Below are 18844 nucleotides of genomic sequence, written 5' to 3'. Positions count from 1 at the left end.
GCTAGTTCACAAATGATCAGGAGTCAGGGAGCAAGCAGTGACTTAGCCAAGTTTGCTGAAGAGACCAAATGTTCAGGGTGATAAAAACAAAAACAGGATTGCGAGGAGCCCCAAAACGACTTCTCGAAACCGAATCTCCTTGGAAATGTGCTCTCTCTCTCTCTGTGTGTGTGTGTCAAGGCAGAACCGCAAACCACTGAGTAGGCTGAATTTGTACAACGAAAGAAAAAAAAAAACAAGGAAAAAGGAAGTGGAAATCAAATGTGGCAAGCAAGACAAACTACTTACATTGGCTGGAGCAGGAGGAGAAATAGAGCATAGATTCACAAGTTCATTTTGGCCACCCACATTCCTCCATGACACCATTCTTGGCCTTGTGTGCACACCTACAGTTGAAGGAGCTGTGTGAACTAGTTGTCCATCTTAACAATATTCATCACACCTTTCTGATAACGAGAATTATTGCAAAGTGTATCAGGGTGCTGATGAGAACACACTGATGAAGTGCATGTGTGAAACAGCTGTTACATGTACCTGCAGAGACCTCCCTGGCACCCAAGGTCTCCCTCTGCCCCCACCCCAAAAAAACCTGGCTTGAAAAAAGCATTCTCTTCTGTTCTATTGAATATGTCACAGGATATGTGTGGCGTTTAGTAGTTTTTTCCACTTTGCAAATGGGCTCACAGCCCAAAAAGGTTGGAGATTCTGCCTTATAGTATCGTAGTTAATTATAATCATAAATATATATAATGGCCCACATGTCTGTGAGTCTGCCTGAACCACTGGGAGGCAATAGACTGAGAGGAAAGGTAATGGTGAGGCATCTAATCATAAGCCTGCATTTTTTATCAAAGCTTATATATTGCAATCAAGGCTTGTATTTAAAAATGAGCTTAAAAAAAGGATTTTCAAATGTTTCATGCCAGGCAGAAAGAACCTTGGCAAGAGGTTTTTCTCCTAAGACAAGGGGGCCCCATTGATTTATAGTAGAAAAACAATTCTCAAAGTCATAAAAAAGGGAGAATTACATATGCTGCCCCAAGGCTGAAAAAACACAATTAAAGGCAAGGGTAAATAGTAAAATAATACCAATGTGCCTCTCAGTAAAATGAGCCAGATCTTCTTTCCAAGGTTGAAAGGCCAAGAGCAGTGAAAAAGGCAACTGGCTTGGCTAGAAGAAAAGAGAGCATTTTTGGGAAATTTTCTAAAGCTGTTGGGAAGAGCTAATGGGAGAAGCATCTAGCTGGCTGGGAAAGGAGGGGGAAAGGGGGGAGGTGTAAACTGAAGAGGCTTCTTTTTAAAAGCTGTTTTTTACTGAGTTCCTTTTTACTTTACAAAGGCTTTATTCTTTTAAAAGGCTACCTATGATAAGTGAATGAAATATATTAGCTTAAATATATTGGCTTAAATGTAATTATGCAAAGGATTTAAGGAATGCTAGATTCTTATTTCATATGGTTGTAAGAGTTGTATTTATCCTGAAATTAAGTCAGCCACCAGCCTAGCCCCCCTGCTAGACAGAAGACGCCATCCAAGCACTCTTGATATATATGGTTGTCAGGCATTTGTTTAGAAACTTTCAAATGAAGGAAATCTTTCAATATTGATGTGAAACTCAAGATCCTTGACATCTGTTGAACATAAAAATGTAAGATTAAACATTTGTTTTAGAAGGCAATAGGGCAAGGAGGGCAAGAGGTGAGCTGGTAATTAAGATTCCATGTAAGATATATTATTACTTATTTGTCACATATATAGCTCTTTGTCTCCCTTATAAGGGCAAGGAAGTGGGTGTATCTTTTGTGGGTGTATCTTTTGTGATTGGTTCTACCAAACAGCCAATAGGAATTTCAACCAGGCTGATTGGACAGAGGCAGCCACAGGAGGAGCAAAGGGGGCTGGATTAAGGGAATATAAGTGCTGGCCAGGATGGCAAGAGGCCAGGCCAGAGCTTGGTAACCATATACCACTGAGCCTCTCATTTATTTGTCTGACAAATAAATTATTATTTTAATTTCTCTATTGCTGCGTTGAATATTTCATTCCAGCTAAGCGTTAACCACAAGCAGGGTGCTACAATGGGGCAATATGGAGTCCTCAACATAGGGGTTTATGATTGCTTTAAGAAGTCAATCCTGCCTGTGTTGCATAAACCACCAATATTTTGTTACACACCACCCCCAATCTCCACGGCAGTGCAAGATTCCAGGAAGTTTCAAGCACACTTTAGTCTGAGTCTGTGTTTCCTTTGGAAAACGAGGCACAACAGAGACTGTGGTGTCTTTAGGATATGTGGTTTATTTACACATATATACAACCTGAGCCTATGATGGTGGGGCTTACAGCATTATGATCCAAGAGGGTTCCGTTTTCCTATTTCTGAAACCTTGGATTCAAACTGACAGCCCACGTTGTGCCCTGACTACCCTTTTCCCCAGCCTGTTGCCACTTGCAAACTGCAACTAATTTCCCTCCAGTTTACATCATCTTCAACTGCAATCCTGAAACTCCTTCCTGGAAACTCTTACATTTTCTCCTGCCCATAGCTCAGAGTGGGGCCATTTGCTGGCTGGCACGTAGTCTTAGTTTTCCTTATGGCTTTCTTAATGGGTCACCACCCTTAGCTTCATCCTCTTTTAATGGCCCACATCCCCAGGTGATTACTTCCTCAGGAAGGCAGCCTGCTTTATATATCAACATGACTTATATTTTGACATTTGTTTGGTCCAGGGGTTAAAAGATCTGGCGCACTCATAACAATACCAATTCTCCTCTTCTCAAACCTATTCGCTTGCCTAGCAACCACTGTTATCACCACACTTTAAGGCAGGCCTGTCCAAAGTTTTGGGGGCCTAATACGGCCCGCCGGTTGATTTAATCCGGCCCCCGTGGCAGTATATATCCTGGGGTAAAATCCCCCTAAAACGCTCAGCAACTTCAATCCTTAAAAAAAGCTCAGTAACTTTGGAAGGCCCCAGTGGCGTAGCGTGGGGGGTGCAGGGGGGCCCGGCCGCACCGGGCGCAACATCTGGGGGTTAGGGGGCACAAATCCACGGGTTAGGGGGTGCAAATCCACGGGTTAGGGGGTGCAAATTACTTGCCTTGCCCCGGGTGCTGACAACCCACGCTACGCCACTGGAAGGCCCTCACACATGTTCACTTCATCAAATCTGGCCCTCTTTGAAAAAAGTTTGGGCACCCCTGCTTTAAGGGAATGGGCAAAGACGCATACCTAACAGGCCTCAAAGCAAAGGATCAAAAACAAATGGGAGCATACAGACATGACCCACAGCCAACATATTTCCATACACATTTCCATAATATTTGGTGGGTCTTTTAGTAGCATTTACGAAGCATGTGAAGAATTGGTGAAATGCACACAAAAGGAAAATAAAATGGTGACAACTGATTGGCTCACTGTCTAAAACTGCAGGCAGGCTGGCTTTGTGGATGTCTTGCTTACAATCATATTTGTGCTTAGGGGTGCAAAATGTGTTCTTGGAAGACAAAAGAGCTGACTGATGCCAGATGAGGTGACTTAACTTGCTCACAACCCCATTACACATTCCCTTTTCAATAGTGAGCATGTCACTACAATGTGAAACCGCATTTGGCTCCCAGCAGGGGGGATGGGTTGCAGGTGGAGGGAGAAACCCCTTGTTTCAGCAAGGTGAAGACTAATGGATGCTTTCAAATCCCCCAGGAGCACATCAAGCACCAATTAGGTAATGCATGCAACTACAATATTGTCTCCATTATAGTTTCAATTTACTTGTCACAAGTTCTCTTAACAGCTGGTGTCTTGTTAGGGAGCTACTCCTGTACAGTCATTGGGGGAGGGGGGATCACAGTGACATATTGTTTGGAGACTGCTGGCAGGTTATTGCCAGCTTGTGTCAGCAGCTTCAGTCCCACTCCAAACAGTGAAAAGAAAGCACAGCAACTGAATCAATGCGGGTAGAAACTGGCTACCCAAAAAATTCTCTTACATGCATTTTTATGTGTGAAAAAAATAAAATAAAATAAAATAATCACTCCAGTAGTGATATATGGATTATCTGGAGAGTGAAATAGGGCCTAGCAAGAGCAGAGAGCAAACGGAGGTGGTCTGAAAGTGAGCAGAGGAGGTGATCTGATGGTGAGGTAATCTTTAAGGTCTGAGAGTAAGTGCTAGTTGTTGTTTTTCACACTGGGGTTTTTAGGAGTTGTTGGAGTTCCTGGCTTTACTCGTTTTTGCATTTGCACACAGTTCCTAGGATCTGAACCCTCACATAAGTTGTGGGTTTACTGTACTGTACTTTACAGTTAAAGGTAAAGGTAAAGGTACCCCTGCCCGTACGGGCCAGTCTTGACAGACTCTGGGGTTGTGCGCCCATCTCACTTAAGAGGCCAGAGGCCAGCGCTGTCCGGAGACACTTCCGGGTCACGTGGCCAGCGTGACAAAGCTGCATCTGGCGAGCCAGAGCTGCACACGGAAACGCCGTTTACCTTCCCGCTTGTAAGCGGTCCCTATTTATCTACTTGCACCCGGAGGTGCTTTCGAACAGCTAGGTTGGCAGGCGCTGGGACCGAGCAGCGGGAGCGCACCCCGCCGCAGGGATTTGAACCGCCGACCTTTCAATCGGCAAGTCCTAGGCGCTGAGGCTTTAACCCACAGCGCCACCTGCGTCCACTTTACAGTTACATATCAATATAAACAGTAAACATTCTCTGAGCGTAGTCTGGATCCAAAATGGCACCACCTCTGCAAGTGAAAGAGAGGTGTCAGCAGGCTAGAGGTTGGGGAGCTACAATATTAGCAAAAGTACACAATATATTTATGGAGGGGGGAAAATGAGGCTCTTCTTATGTTCTTACATGGCTCCTCCACATATAGAATAATAGTTCACTGTGTAGTTACAAATGCTTGCCATATACATTCAAATCTCGAAAAGTAATCACTAGCCACAGATGCTGTGCAGTTCTTAAATGCTAGTGTACACTTTGAACTAAGCCTGCCTGCTATTTTCCTTGAGCCTTCTTTGTTTATATACTGGTTAAGCTTTAAATGTGTAGCTACGCACTAAGCTTTTAAAATCCATAATTTACAAAACCAGTCTCCCCAGGTGTCGGTAAAGCCAAGAATATGTTGTGATCTATTGAGAAATGGATTCTAATTGCCATGTTTGTCTCGGAAGCGCTCCAAAACAGATAGAGCAACAAACAGCTCTTCATCATGTGTCTATTAAAGCCATTGCATCACCGAAACTTATTAACTTGTACCAAGGTATGTGTAACTCAGAAGCAAGTCACACTGCGTTCATAGGGACGTCCTATCTAGTAAACGTTCTAGTTTGGGGTTGTTGTTTCTTACGCCTTTTATTCTTCTTAATGTCTTTAGGCTCTGCCCTTCACCATGAGGAAGAAGATTTGCATGTTTTGATTTGAATGTCATCTGTTTTCCTGCAGTGATCCGAGTATAACTGGTGGAACCGCTAACATTTGAAGCGTGCCTAAGTGGGTGAATTAAATTTCTATTAGATGCACTCCTTTTCCCCTTGCCCTTCAGGCGCGGGCTGGGAGCCGTGTTGCAACACACGGCATATGGAACTGTCATTTAGGATGGACTGGTTTATCATTAAAGGCTGCGCCAGTTGAACATTTGATTTCCTTATCATAATGCCCTACTCCATCCTCTCCTTTCATGCCTGGATGTAGCTTTCTCTAGCAATCTTCAGGCAAGCCTGGGCAGGGATGAAATGGAGAAAGCCCTCCGTATCCTTTGCCTGCTCTTCCTTTGAAGTTTCCACCCCGATACAGGCGCTTTCATCCAAGCTTCTCTCAGTGCAGTTGTCAGCTATCATTTGCACACTAGAGCTTGACAGGGTGATAGCAAAAGAGATTCATGGCCCCTTTTATTTTCAGACAGAATAATCTGTCAGCTTGCCTGCTTAGGGACAGGGGCTCTTTCTTCTTTTCCTTTCCTTTCCTTTCCTCTCCTCTCCTCTTTTTTCCTCTTTCTTTCTTTCTTTCTTTCTTTCTTTCTTTCTACCCCACCTTTTCCTCTGGTGGGGATCAGGGCTGGATACATGGGGTTCTTACTTCTGGCAGTTCTCACACTGCGAGAAGTGAAGCTACAGGGAACCAGGCAGAGGGCCTTCTTGGTTGTGGCACCCACCCTATGGAACGCGCTTCCACCAGAAGTTAAGGAGATAAGTAATTATATACCAGTAACATTTAGGAAACATCTGAAGGCAGCCCTGTATGGGGAAGCTTTTTAAGGTGTAATGTTTACTATGTTTTTCTATATGCTGGAAGCCGCCTAGAGTCATAGCTGTCAACTTACAGATTTGAAAATAAGGGACCTGCAGCCTCACCTGTTCCAGGCACTCCAGTCTTCCTGTTCTCCTGCAGTCTGGTCAAACTCATGCTGGTAGCTTCGAGAACACTGTCCAACCAACTTTGTAACCAGAGGTTCAACTGAATAGAATCTGAATCACATGCACCACAAGGCCTATGAAGCCTCAACTTAAGATGGCTCCCCAGCCTGGCTTTGCACTGCAAAGTTTGCAGCAGCATGTGCAACGAAATGGCGTCCAGCATTCAAAAAAACCCTCAGCTTGCATTAACTAGCCACACACAAGGCATGCAAGCTCCACCCCCCAGTCATTCTTAGACTTCTTAAGGGACATCATTTAAGGGACATTTAAGGGACATCCATCAATAAGGGACAGCAGCGGGATATGGCGTTGGAATAAGGGACTGTCCCTTCAAATAAGGGACACTTGACAGCTATGCCTAGAGTGGCTGGGGCAATTCAATCAGGTGGGCAGGGTACAAATTAACAACAACAATGCCTTTTATTCCTGCTATGTCTGCCTAAAGGAGAACAGCAGCAAAGCTTTGCAGGGACATCACCAGGTAAGGGGCGTAGGCCCACAACACAAATGTGCGTTTGCTAATTTTTATTCTGGAGTTCCAGGGCAGTGTAATGGTTAGAGTGCTGGACTAGGAATATGGTCTGTGAAATAGGCTACCCTGACCATTAGGCAAAATGAGGCAGCAGCCTCAGGTATCTGATTTTGGGGTGTCACAAAAGGAAAACATGTTATTTGATTTATTGTATTTTTTTATAGCCAAGAAGAGGGGAAAGGTGTGTCATAAATGTGGAGAAAAAACTTAAAACACAATGCAGAGTTCCAAAAAAAAATAGACCAGAGGCAATTGTACTTCATTCAGCAGAGCTTTACTTGCTACTGAAGGCAAATAAGCATAATGGTCACAAACCCAGTACATTCAGGATTGGCACAGTCCATAAAAATCAAGTTGCAGCACTTATAAAGAACCCATAAACTTATAACAATACTAAACCTTAACGCTAAGCATACTATGAACACCACACCAGAAGGAAGAGGGATAGAAAGAGAAATTAAAACCTAGGCTCCTTCTGGCCTACAGTGGTACCTCGCAAGACAAATGCCTCGCAAGACGAAAAACGCGCAAGACGAAAGAGTTTTCCATTTTTTGAGTCGTTCCGCAAGACGAATTTCCTTAAACGGCCTCAGTCCAGTATACCTGAAGGAGCGTCTCCATCCCCACCATTCTGCCCGGATGCTGAGGTCCAGCGCCGAGGGCCTTCTGGCGGTTCCCTCATTGCGAGAAGCAAAGCTACAGGGAACCAGGCAGAGGGCCTTCTCGGTAGTGGCGCCCGCCCTGTGGAACGCCCTTCCAGCAGATGTCAAAGCGATAAACAACTACCTGACATTCAGAAGACATCTTAAGGCAGCCCTGTTCAGGGAAGTTTTTAACGTGTGATATTTTACTGTATTTTTGGTTTTTATGGAAGCCGCCCAGAGTGGCTGGGGAGGCCCAGCCAGATGGGCGGGGTATAAATAATAAATTATTATTATTATTATTATTATTATTATTATTATTATTAGGGCTTGCTTCGCAAGACAAAACGTCTTGCGAGTTCTTGCGAGTTTGTTTCCTTTTTCTTAAAGCCGCTAAGCCGTTAATAGCTGCTAAGCCGTTAATAGCCGCTAATAGCTGCTAAGCCGCTAATAGCCGTGCTTTGCAAGATGAAAAAACCGCAAGACGAAGAGACTCGCGGAACGGATTAATTTCGTCTTGCGAGGCACCACTGTATATTTATAGTCAACATGACCTTAATTGGAAGAGATTAGAGAACCATTTCAAGCCAGCTGTACTCAGCTTCTGTGAAGGTATAACCCAAACAACCATGACCCTTCTGTCTGCTTCTCTTACACAGAGAAGCTTCTAGTAGCTTCTTGGATCCTCTTGTATTAATCAGAATAGGAAAAATCTCTACACATCAGATCAATACTTTCTGCACTAAGAAATGCAAACCAACAAGGGGCCTGTTGGATTTTCTACTTCAGGTGCCAAAGTCACTGAGGTACTATATTTTTTGACTGGCGGTGGGGGGGGGGAGGTCTGAAAAACCAATTTTTGCTCATTACCCTAGAATGCAAAATAGCTACCCTGTTGTGCTCCCTGTTATTCAGGTGCTCCTGAAATAACAGTAGGAAAGCCTGTGGGCCTTGTTGCCAGCAAATCGGAAATAGGCTTATTTCTTAATTTTAAAATCACTTGGGGGGGGCAGCTTAAACTTTTTTATGTGATGAGTGAATGCTACGGCTTATTGGCAACTGGTGGTTCAGTTGCTTCCAGGCCCATTTCAAAGTGCTGGTAATTCCTTTTTAAGGTCTATATGGCCTGGGCCCAAGTTACCTCAGAGACTCAGAGACCACCTCCCTCCCTTTATTGGTCACCTCTCTGTCAGATGAGGAGGTGATTGGCCATTCCACCTGCCATCCAGGGCTTTTTTCCCCAGCCAGAGCTCAGTTCCTGCACCTCTCAGGTGGGCGCCATTGCCATTCCAAAAGAACAAGAGAGGCGGTCATGGGTGAGTTCCAGTAATTCTTTTTTCCCCCTAAAGAAATTAGTACTGAGCTTAACCTGACAAATATTTACCTCAGTGAGGGACCCAGTAGTCTTATTCCATATTAAGTGTGTGTGTGGGACCACAGCTTTAGAGAAATAAGATCAAGCTGTGTGTGGGTAAGGAATTGTCAGTGGTGGAGAATCTGTCAATTTTGGGTTTCTCTCCATTTCTTAATTTCAGGCTGCCTCCTTACAGCACCACATTACTGTGACATTAATCCTAATACTTGCATGACGCTATTTTGTGTAATATATGTGTTTTTAAAGGAAGTTTCTGCCATATAATGTACTTTGTGCATTGTTCTCCTCAACATAATCATAATTATTATTATTTGTATACTGCCCTTCACCCAAAGATCACACAGCAGTTCATAACATTAAAAATACAAAATTTGTATATAATTTTTGTATACATGTTGGGAATTATATTATATAACTCCTGTGATGTAATATGACAACGTTTACCCATGTAATATAAGAATGTTAACAAATAAATAAAATGCAAATTCAAAAAACAAAACAAAATGAGAACACAAAATACATAATAAAACAAAAACAAACCAAGAACAACCACCCCCCTCACAAAATAATTCATTTCTATGTACCCTTTGGAACTCCCTCCCATTAGACATCAGAAAGGAAACACCTCTGTTGCCTTTCCAGCACCTTTTGGAGACCCCCCCCCAACAAGTGTTTTATGTGGAAATTTTTATCCCAGTCTGTGTTGTATTTGAAATTGTTATTATATATGCTCTCATTGCTGATGTTTTTATTGCTAAACTGTTTCGAGATGTGTTATAGGAAGCGATTCATAAATGGAAATAAATAATTCAGTTACACATTTTTTGGTTGGAAAATTGCACTGCAAATACTCAGAGAACTGTAAATTTTGAATGACAGCTGTTTTTTACTATGTATTGGTTTGGGAAGTGCAGATTAGCTGAACAAATTTCTCCCCCATCCTTGATGGTGACACCCACCCACCTTGTTAAAAAAAGAAGCCTTGCTGATCTCCATCTTTTGCTACACTTTGATGGCAAAGTACATCTGTTTTAAAATGCACTTTGATGTGATCAGTTCTCACTTTAATGGTAGAATCATAGAGTTAGAAGGAACCCTGAGGATCATCTAGTCCAACGCCCTGCAATGCAGGAATATGCAGATGTCTCATACAGGGATCGAACCTGCAACCTTGGCATAATCCAATGGTTATTTTACTGGTACATTTTACCAAACTGTTGTTTGGTTTTGTGCTGTTTTTAATCTTACGATTGGATTTCTAAGTATTTTCACGGCGCCTTTTGAATGTTCTTCCTTTGTGAGTCGCCTTGAGGATTTCAGCGGAAAGGCCACAGCTACATCTGGCAAACAAATAAAGGAGGACGACACGTGCTTCCGAATTATGTAGGATGCCTCATCAGGCAGAATTATTTAGCAGGATCACTAATCACATTTGCCCCGCAAAATGTGTAAATTATTCAGAGACATTATTCCACCGCTGCTTCATAAACATTTTATAGCTCCACCTCAGGCCTTTGCCTTCACATTTGCATAGATTCCAATGGAGAAAATTGGAATTGTGGGCCACCAAGCCATTAGCAGCTAGATTGTAAAATATGTTCTCTGGGATTTCTGACTGGCCATTCTCCTATATGCTTTTAATAACTCTGCTGGGGTGGTGAAATAGGGCCAGATGTGTTCTTGGGGGTGGAAATGAGCTAATGTACGATGTGATGTAACTCTTGTTCCTTCCCGAATTGAGATTCTTCTGGAAAAAAGAAAAAGGAATTGCGAGCCGCATTTAGATGAACCGTTTTTCGTAAACATCCCCAGATTCTGCATGGAACACAAAGGACATGAATCACATCACAGCAGGCGCTCTAGCTGGGGAAGTGGCCCTTAGGAAGATTGCTTCCGTAACTCAGGCTTCATAATGAATGAGAACGGCTCTTAGAGGATCTGTAGGAAACTGATAGTGGCTTATTTAGCTCTGGTCTCACTGAAAAGGAGAAAAAATGTGGAGTGGAGGGGCGGAGCATTCCCTCGGCTTAAAAGAAGAAGAAAAAAGTGTGATTCTTCAAGCCACATTTGGATCCTGTTCTTGTTTTCATACCCCTTCCCGTACACCCCAAATTCCCTGTACAGCAAGGGTGACAGGGTTTTTGAAAAAAAAGGTTTACAGTGTTTGCATAAGAGCAGAGAAAGCAGTATATGGATGCTTTGGGAACCAGAAGTGAAAAGCAGAGCTTGAAAATAAAAGAGAAAAAGAACGCAGCATCACAATCCCAGCAAACTGATTCACTTCAGAGATCACATGGAAGATTTTGTGCAGATATGTTCAGAAAGTGTCTGGAGCTACAGATGCCCAAGGCCTTTGGAGTAATAAAAACAGTAACACGTCCATAAATAAGCAGCGTTGTTTGCAGGAACTACTTATTTTTTTTACCTTACAGGGTAGCTACAACAATAGTGACACATTTTTTGTACCTTCACAGACCCAGGAACTAGTTATGGTAAGAGGCCAAGTCCAATGTGCAATTTCAAAAGCAGCTGGGGTGCCAACTTGAATAAAATACGGGGGGGGGGCACGTAAGCCCTGCCCTGCATAAATGATCACAAGATGCGGCACAAACACACCATTTGAATGTCAATGCCCATCAACTCAGGGGCTGGCTCCCTCAAATATTTTTATGGGGGTGGGGAGCTGAAGGGACCTCGGTCCCTAGGAGTTGGCTCCTATTTACCCTACAAAAGGGGTTTTTAGCCTATGGCAGGGATACCAAATTAACCATACAGAAGTTTGAGCAACACCTACCTATATTTGCACATACAGTGGTACCTCAAGTTACAGATGCTTCAGGTTACAGACGCTTCAGGTTACAGACTCCGCCAGAAATACTACCTCGGGTTAAGAACTTTGCTTCAGGATGAGAACAGAAATTGCGCAGCGGCAGCGGGAGGCCCCATTAGCTAAAGTGGTACCTCAGGTTAAGAACGGACCTCCAGAACAAATTAAGTTCTTAACCCGAGGTACCACTCTAGTTCATTCTTCTTCCAGGTTTCCAGGGCTTTTTTTTCCAGCTGGAACTCACCAGAACAGTTCTGGCATTGCCTATATAAGAGAACAAGGGAGGCGTTCATGGTGAGTTCCAGCACCTCTTTTTTCTAGAAAAATAGCACTGCAGGTTTCTCTCTTGCTGGGATTGTGAGAATGGAAACAGAGAAGATCAGGAAACAAAGGGTAATGCTTACAGCAGGCAGGAAATAATGACCTTGGGAAAAGAACAAGGTAAGAGCAGAACAGCACTGAAACCCCGTCCCTTCATTCACTGGAAGGCCTGCTCTAATTTCTGAGATATTACATTCTCTAATCACTTTCTTGTAAGATCTTGAAAGCTGGAGTTTGTGCTTAACAAAAGTGACAGTGCTTAGGATTCTGCACTTTCTGGTGGAATCTGTGCAATCCTCATTACGCAGCGTTACATCAGAGAAGCAGAGAGACGGAGGCTGTCAATTGGCTCAGAATATTTGTAATTTTTATTATTATTATTACATCTCTTCCAATGAGCTTAAGATGGCACACATGGTTCTCCTTCTCTGCTTTTTATCGACATGAGGTAAGTTAAGCTGAGAATCGGTGACGGGTCCAAGGTTACACAATGAACTTCATGGCTGAGTGGAGATTCGGACCCTGGTCTCCTGGGTTTTAGTTTGATACTCTTAACAACTATTCCGCACTGGCATATGAGCCGGGTTTTGTTTTAATCAGTATGATTGCCATATTTTGAAAAGCAAAAAGGAGGACACATTTGCCAACTTCAACTTTTAACTATGTATCACTATGACGACTCTACCCATAAAAAAGAGGACGTGTCCTGGAAAAAGAGGATATATGGCAATCTGCTGGAGAACCTTGAGTCAGGATGCTTCCAGGCGGTTGTAGTTTTGGATTAATACTCCTTAAGCAATATAGAATCATGGAATCTTAAGACTGTAGAGTTGGAAGATACCATGAGGGTCATCTAGTCCAACCTCTTGCAATGCAGATTTTATTTGCCCAACATGGGTCTCGAACTCACAACCCCGAGCATAAGAATCTTATGCTCTACCAACAAGCAAGCATTTTGCAGTATCCAGATGATGTCATTGGCATCAAAATGCCAACTCGTATACCCACTTAACCCAGGTCAACACTTTTTTGGGGAGGGGGCAGAGAAATCCAGAAAGGTTAAAAAAAAAAATCCCTGATTCCCATGCCCTGTTTGCAGCATTTGACTTGAACCATTTGCAGTATTAACCCCCATTTGCAAGTGCCCTCATTAGAACTCTTCTCTAGGAGATAGAAGCAGCCTGGCCCCCTCTTTTCTGTTCCCTTTCCCTATTGCAAAAGCAGCTCCTCCTGACCAAAGCTGTACAAATTCCCTTGATCCTGTGCAGTTCTCCCATGTAGAGCAGACAGTAGGGAGGATCCAGCTTTGCATCAGCATATTTCCTTCCCACCCTTTGTGCCACAGTTCTAGCAGTTCAGCTTTTCACATTCTTCATCACCTTTGATGAAGTGTCTTCCATTTCCCTCTGATTTTCTGTTACAAACTTCCAGATTTAATTCCTTGCGCCTAAACTTCCTTTGATGATGCTACTTCTTTGATTCAGCGGGATGCATTGTTCTTTCTGACCGTCAACAATGCAACACCCAAAAATTCATTTTGAAAAGGTGCCAAGTGAGTTTCTGAGAAGTTACTCGACAAACAAACTTTTGGATAAAATAAGACACATTGACTGCTATTTCTCTCTTCCTTCCGAAGACATTTCACAACCCATTCCGTGGGATTCCTACATTTTCCTCCACTCCCAGCCTGTACTCCAGGAATATCTTATCTCTGGTCCACATCCCTTATAGAACTTGGGCTTGTTTGGATAACGGCTTTGCATTTTTATGCTGTGTGACGTATGGTATGTACCAGAAGCTGAAAAGGGCTACCTGCTGTTCTGCATGTTACGTGCATGCTGTGCTGGAGGAAAAAGAATATAGGAAGTCCTTCCTCCTGGCTCAGGGCATCAGAACACTGCTGGATTCCTCCCCAGTATTTCTCCAGGCCTGACCACTCTGCCTGCTTGCACATACAGTAACACATGCACAGTGGTGGACAGCACGTATCCCCTGAAGTACAAGCACAGGATGTGTTGACCTAGCCAAGGCAATGTTTGTTATGTAAACAGGGGGTGGGGAGAGAAAGAGAACAGTGGTGTCGATTATGACTGCATATTAACAGGCGTCCATAACATTATGCTTTCCAGAATCTGCCTGCCAGAGGTTAATGCCCTTGCAAGGTTTTTGGACACCTCTAGATCTTAGCACTTTTCCTGGAGAACACATTCCTGATCTAAGGCTTGATTTGGGGGCAGAGTTGTAAGGTGGTGAGGGTTGCTGCCAACCAACTAGCATTTCCTTGGCCCAACATTAAGATCATGTCCAACTAGGATTAGATCACAAAAGTCCTATTTTGCCAAGCTTTGTCCATGATCCACCATATTCTACCTGTTCGTTCAACCATAAAATGCCAGATTTTTGTCCTAGCTGCTCTGGCCCTTATTCTCCAGCTCTTTTTCATTATTTTGTGCATAGACCATCCTAGAACAAAGTTCTCCTGGCAGCTTACAAAATAGCAATAAAATGGTAACAATAAAAAATAATGCATTTTGGAATGCAAGGGGAGGAGAATAGTAAAATGGAGTTAAAAGCTTTGCCAATTTGCTACCAAGCCAAGTTTAAAGTTTTCTTTTTTAAATTACTAGTTTACAAAGCCCGAAACAACTTGGAACCAGATTAGCATAAGAGGTTTTTCCGATGGTCACATAACAGGAAGTGACATCACAGGAAGAAGTGGACCTAAAAACTTCTCATAGGTTCATGGATTTCCATGTGGCCATTCTCAGGTGCTGTAGTGTCCAATGGAAATTTCTTTTAAAGAGGAATTTAAACGTTTTAAATAAGTAGAAGTTAAAACAAATTATTGTAAAAGCCTGGGGAAATTTACCCGTTGCTGTAAAGAAAACAACATGGGCTCCATACGGGCCTCTCCAAGGAGGGTTATTCCATTACTGGAGGCAGGGGGCAGTATGGGAAAGTAATAACTCATGTCCAGTAACATCTGCCACACATTTCCTGGCAGGGACACCAAGAGAAAGGTCTCCCAAGTAGAGCTCAGTGTCTGAGGAGGTACAGATGGAAAGAGGTGATTCTTCAGCCCTTTCTTGTTAGGAGAAAGGGCTAACAAATCCCACTTTCCAAGAAATCCAGGAATTGCAGCTCTGCCAGATATGCTTTAAATGTATAGTACAGAGGCGACATATGACTGCCCCAAACCTTTTGCAGGCACAGTTTTGAAAATAGGATCGCGTCTAACTGCTCTCAGTATCATCATGGGCACAATAAAAAGAAAGTCTGGGGGAGCTATCAGATATGTCACATTTTTACATGGCTAGAACAGGAAAGCACTTGGAAGCCACTTAGAGGTATTAGCCAAATGGGTACCACTCAACCTCACTATTGGCTTCCCCAGCTCTGCCTTTCATCACCCTTTTGTTGTCATGCTGCTAAACCCAGAGCCTTCCATGGACCAGAGTCCCCTTTGCCCAAAGGCACAAAGTGTTATCTTCAGTTGTCAAATATATATTCCAAGTATGTTCACCCTCTCTTACGTCTAGGTCTCCCAGATGCTGATAGACTGCAAGTCCCATCATCCCCAAAGAGCTTGGCCAATGGCCAGGGATAATAGTGGTACCTCAAGTTAAGAATTTAATTTGTTCTGGAGGTCTGTTCTTAACCTGAAACTTTTCTTAACCTGAGGTACCACTTTAGCTAATGGTGTCTCTCACTGCCGCTGTGCCGCTGCCATGCGATTTCTGTTCTCATCCTGAACCAAAGTTCTTAACCCGAGGTACTATTTCTTGGTTAATGGAATCTGTAACCTGAAGCGTCTGTAACCCAAGGTACCACTAGTCCAAAAACATCTGGGGGTTACGTTGATACAGAGACAAGAGAAAGCTGGTAAACCTTTGGACCAGAAAGATGATGAAATGCAAGATGCACTGTCAATACTTTATAGGCCATCTTCAAACTTATATGACATAAATGCATTTACTATGGTCATTATGTGCATATTGTCTACTTCTGTGCTTTGCGGAAACATTTCACAGACAGTAGCTCTTCATAGCTTTTTGGCCCACTCTTTGCATTCTCTCTCTCTCTCTTTGTATTATGAACATAACAGTTCTGCATGTGACAACGTGCTGCAGTCAATCTGTTCATCTTTCAAGGTGCCATAAAATCATTTTTTATCTGGACAATAGTATCTTGCTGTTAAGCGCCATCTTTTGAAAACCCAATGTAAGTGCAACTTGGTTACTTTTCAAAATCTCAATGCCTATTTTTGTCTCTGCTAATAAAAAGAAAATGATGGAAACGGAGATTAAGGCTTTTGTTTTCTCTTAATGTGGTTGATTCATCTTTGCTTCTGAAATGCTTTTCATACTGCTAGCAAACAATGCACTCTGATAAGAATTCCTTCTAAAAAAAAATAGGGATGGCCAACTATATTAATTTCACATTTAATAGTTTGCAAACCTAGATTTGTTCAGTGCTTAGCCTTACTACTGTGTTTGTTAAAGCTCCTTTGCTTTTGAAGAAGCTAACACTCCAGCCTGAATGTGCTCAGTCCCTGATGTATGTCTTGGTTGGAGGTACCAGAATCCACAACACATGGCACAACAGTGCAGTCTGGTTTATAGGGCTAACTGGTGGGGCATACAACTTCCATCATCCCTGCAACATTGCTAGTGATCAGGGATGATGGGAGTTGTAATCCCAACAACATCTGGATGGCAGCTAATTGGCTGCTCCTGCTTTTGAGATATGTGCAGATTAATGCCCTTTAAATAACCAACCCACATCTCTGTTCCCATTTACAATTGAATTTTATTCAGCTTCAGTATATTTTCATATGGTGTGGGGAATCCATAGGCTGTTTACCACATGAAGAGACATGACTCATTTTCAGGAACGTGAAGCAATTTTCATTTAAAATTTCATTAGGAAAACCCAATTAAATATGTCTAGATGCTGTTATCCTGTAAAAAAAATTAATATTCAGAATACAGACTAGCTCCTTTTCTGAATATGACTAATGCCAATTAAGTAGATGAAGTGGGGGCAATCATGCCATTACATCTGAACAAGAAAGCCTTGAGGGCTGACATATCAACAATCACTTCTCATGTACGGAGCAGGTGTCACTAATAGTGAACGCCATATATGGCTAATATAACCTATCAAAAATGGTTGATTTTTTTGTTGTTTATTGCTTGGAGACTTCTATAAACCTCCAGGGGGGCGCCTGACAGATAGCTAGCTCCAAGCAATTTTGCAGGGTCTCATGTTTCATTCGGAGACTGCTCAAGACATTTTGATGCTTGAGGCAGAAGATTCAAATAGTACTCCCTCAAATGGTGGTTATCATAATCACCATCAAAATAACTGACAATCTGATGTCCTTTAATGGTACCCAGGATTTAGCACCTGAGGTAGGATACCTCCAGTTGCCTAATTCAGTAGAGTTAGCCCTCCTTGCATTGGCTTGTTTATACATCCAAAGAGCAAGAGTGAAAAGGGTGAAAATGGTTATTATATGGGAGGTTTATGACTGGATCTTCCCATGTAATTTTCTTCTTCTAAAAACAGCCGAATGCATTCAGGAATGGGTATCTAACCCTTTCTACATACAGCATGCAGGCCATCTCTGAGCCCTGCAGGTGCATTTAAATGAATAGAATTATATGGCAGCAGGAATGGAGATCTGAGCCCTCCAGGTGTGGCTGGGTTCCAACTCCCATCAGCCCCTGCCAGCTTGGTCAATGGTCATGGGTGATGAGAGCTGTAGTCCAACAACATCTGGAGGTCCACAGGTTCCCAGCCCATGTTGGGGAGATCAAACGGCAGGTGTCTTTATTGACTTCCAATAAAGTCAGCATTTTTGGGCTACTGGCTGTTTTCAAGGGCTTCCCTAATGATCTTTTTTGTACTTTAGCAAACCTTGGGGGTTTCCCTGAACCTGCTGATAGTACTTATTTCTGGGTGGATGGTGCTGTTTGTCTACATAATTAAAGGCACTCAACTCTGAACATCAGAAATAAAGGTAGTGTCGGTCTTAAGCATCTACATATACGTTTTCTCACCAAAACTCCTACTCATGAGGCTTATTCTGGCAAAATTACACAAAGACATACTTCAACTCCTGTGTAAAATCCCTATATGCATTTTTATTCTCTTGCAGGATCACCTTCAGAATGAACGTGTACTCAAGCACCACATTCCAAAGAAAAAGTAGCTGTGTTTCTTCTTGCAGCAAGAACAGATTCTTGTGGCACCTTAAAGACCAAAAAAATTGCTTTAGCATGATATTTATGCCACAATAGGTTTATAGGTCTTTAAACTGTCATGGCTCTCTGTCTCAAGCAGTACACTGGATGAAGCCCAGTTTCTCTATAATCTAATGGTAGAACCCCACCACAACCAATAGCAAAAAAACTCCACCAGGCACTATTAGCATACCAAATATCTTTGATTCTTTTCCTGGGTGCTCCAAGCTAGCTTTTGCCTTTTCTGCTGATTCTGCAGCAAAGCAGGAGATGTATAAAATAATGGCTTGATGGTAGCATCATTGGCAGTGGAAGGGGCTAGCACTCCAACATCAGCAAAAGATTGTTGCTGAGGACCATCCAAACCTCCGATAGGGATCCAAGGAAGGAGAGTACTAGGGGCAGCCAGCCAAACTGACAGAGTGGCAGCTTATCAAATGCTGGCAAAAGACATGGGAAATTAGTCATGGATGTTGAGCTG

General features: G+C 42.8%; 1 protein-coding gene across 1 annotated transcript in view; it reads left to right on the top strand.

Annotated features, from left to right (window-relative positions):
- The first annotated feature begins 8430 nt into the window (after positions 1 to 8430).
- MTUS2 (microtubule associated scaffold protein 2) overlaps positions 8431 to 18844 on the top strand; it is a 308937-nt gene continuing 298523 nt past the window's right edge. The window contains exon 1 of the mRNA XM_083736063.1: positions 8431 to 8908. The gene's annotated coding sequence lies outside the window, so the exon portion shown is untranslated. The remainder of the gene's footprint in view (positions 8909 to 18844) is intronic.

This window comes from Podarcis gaigeae, assembly GCF_964106915.1.
Source record: "Podarcis gaigeae genome assembly, chromosome: 4".
In the NCBI taxonomy this organism is placed as follows: domain Eukaryota; kingdom Metazoa; phylum Chordata; class Lepidosauria; order Squamata; family Lacertidae; genus Podarcis; species Podarcis gaigeae.
Note: the sequence above shows the minus strand (reverse complement) of the source record. Positions and strands in the feature narration are given on the sequence as shown.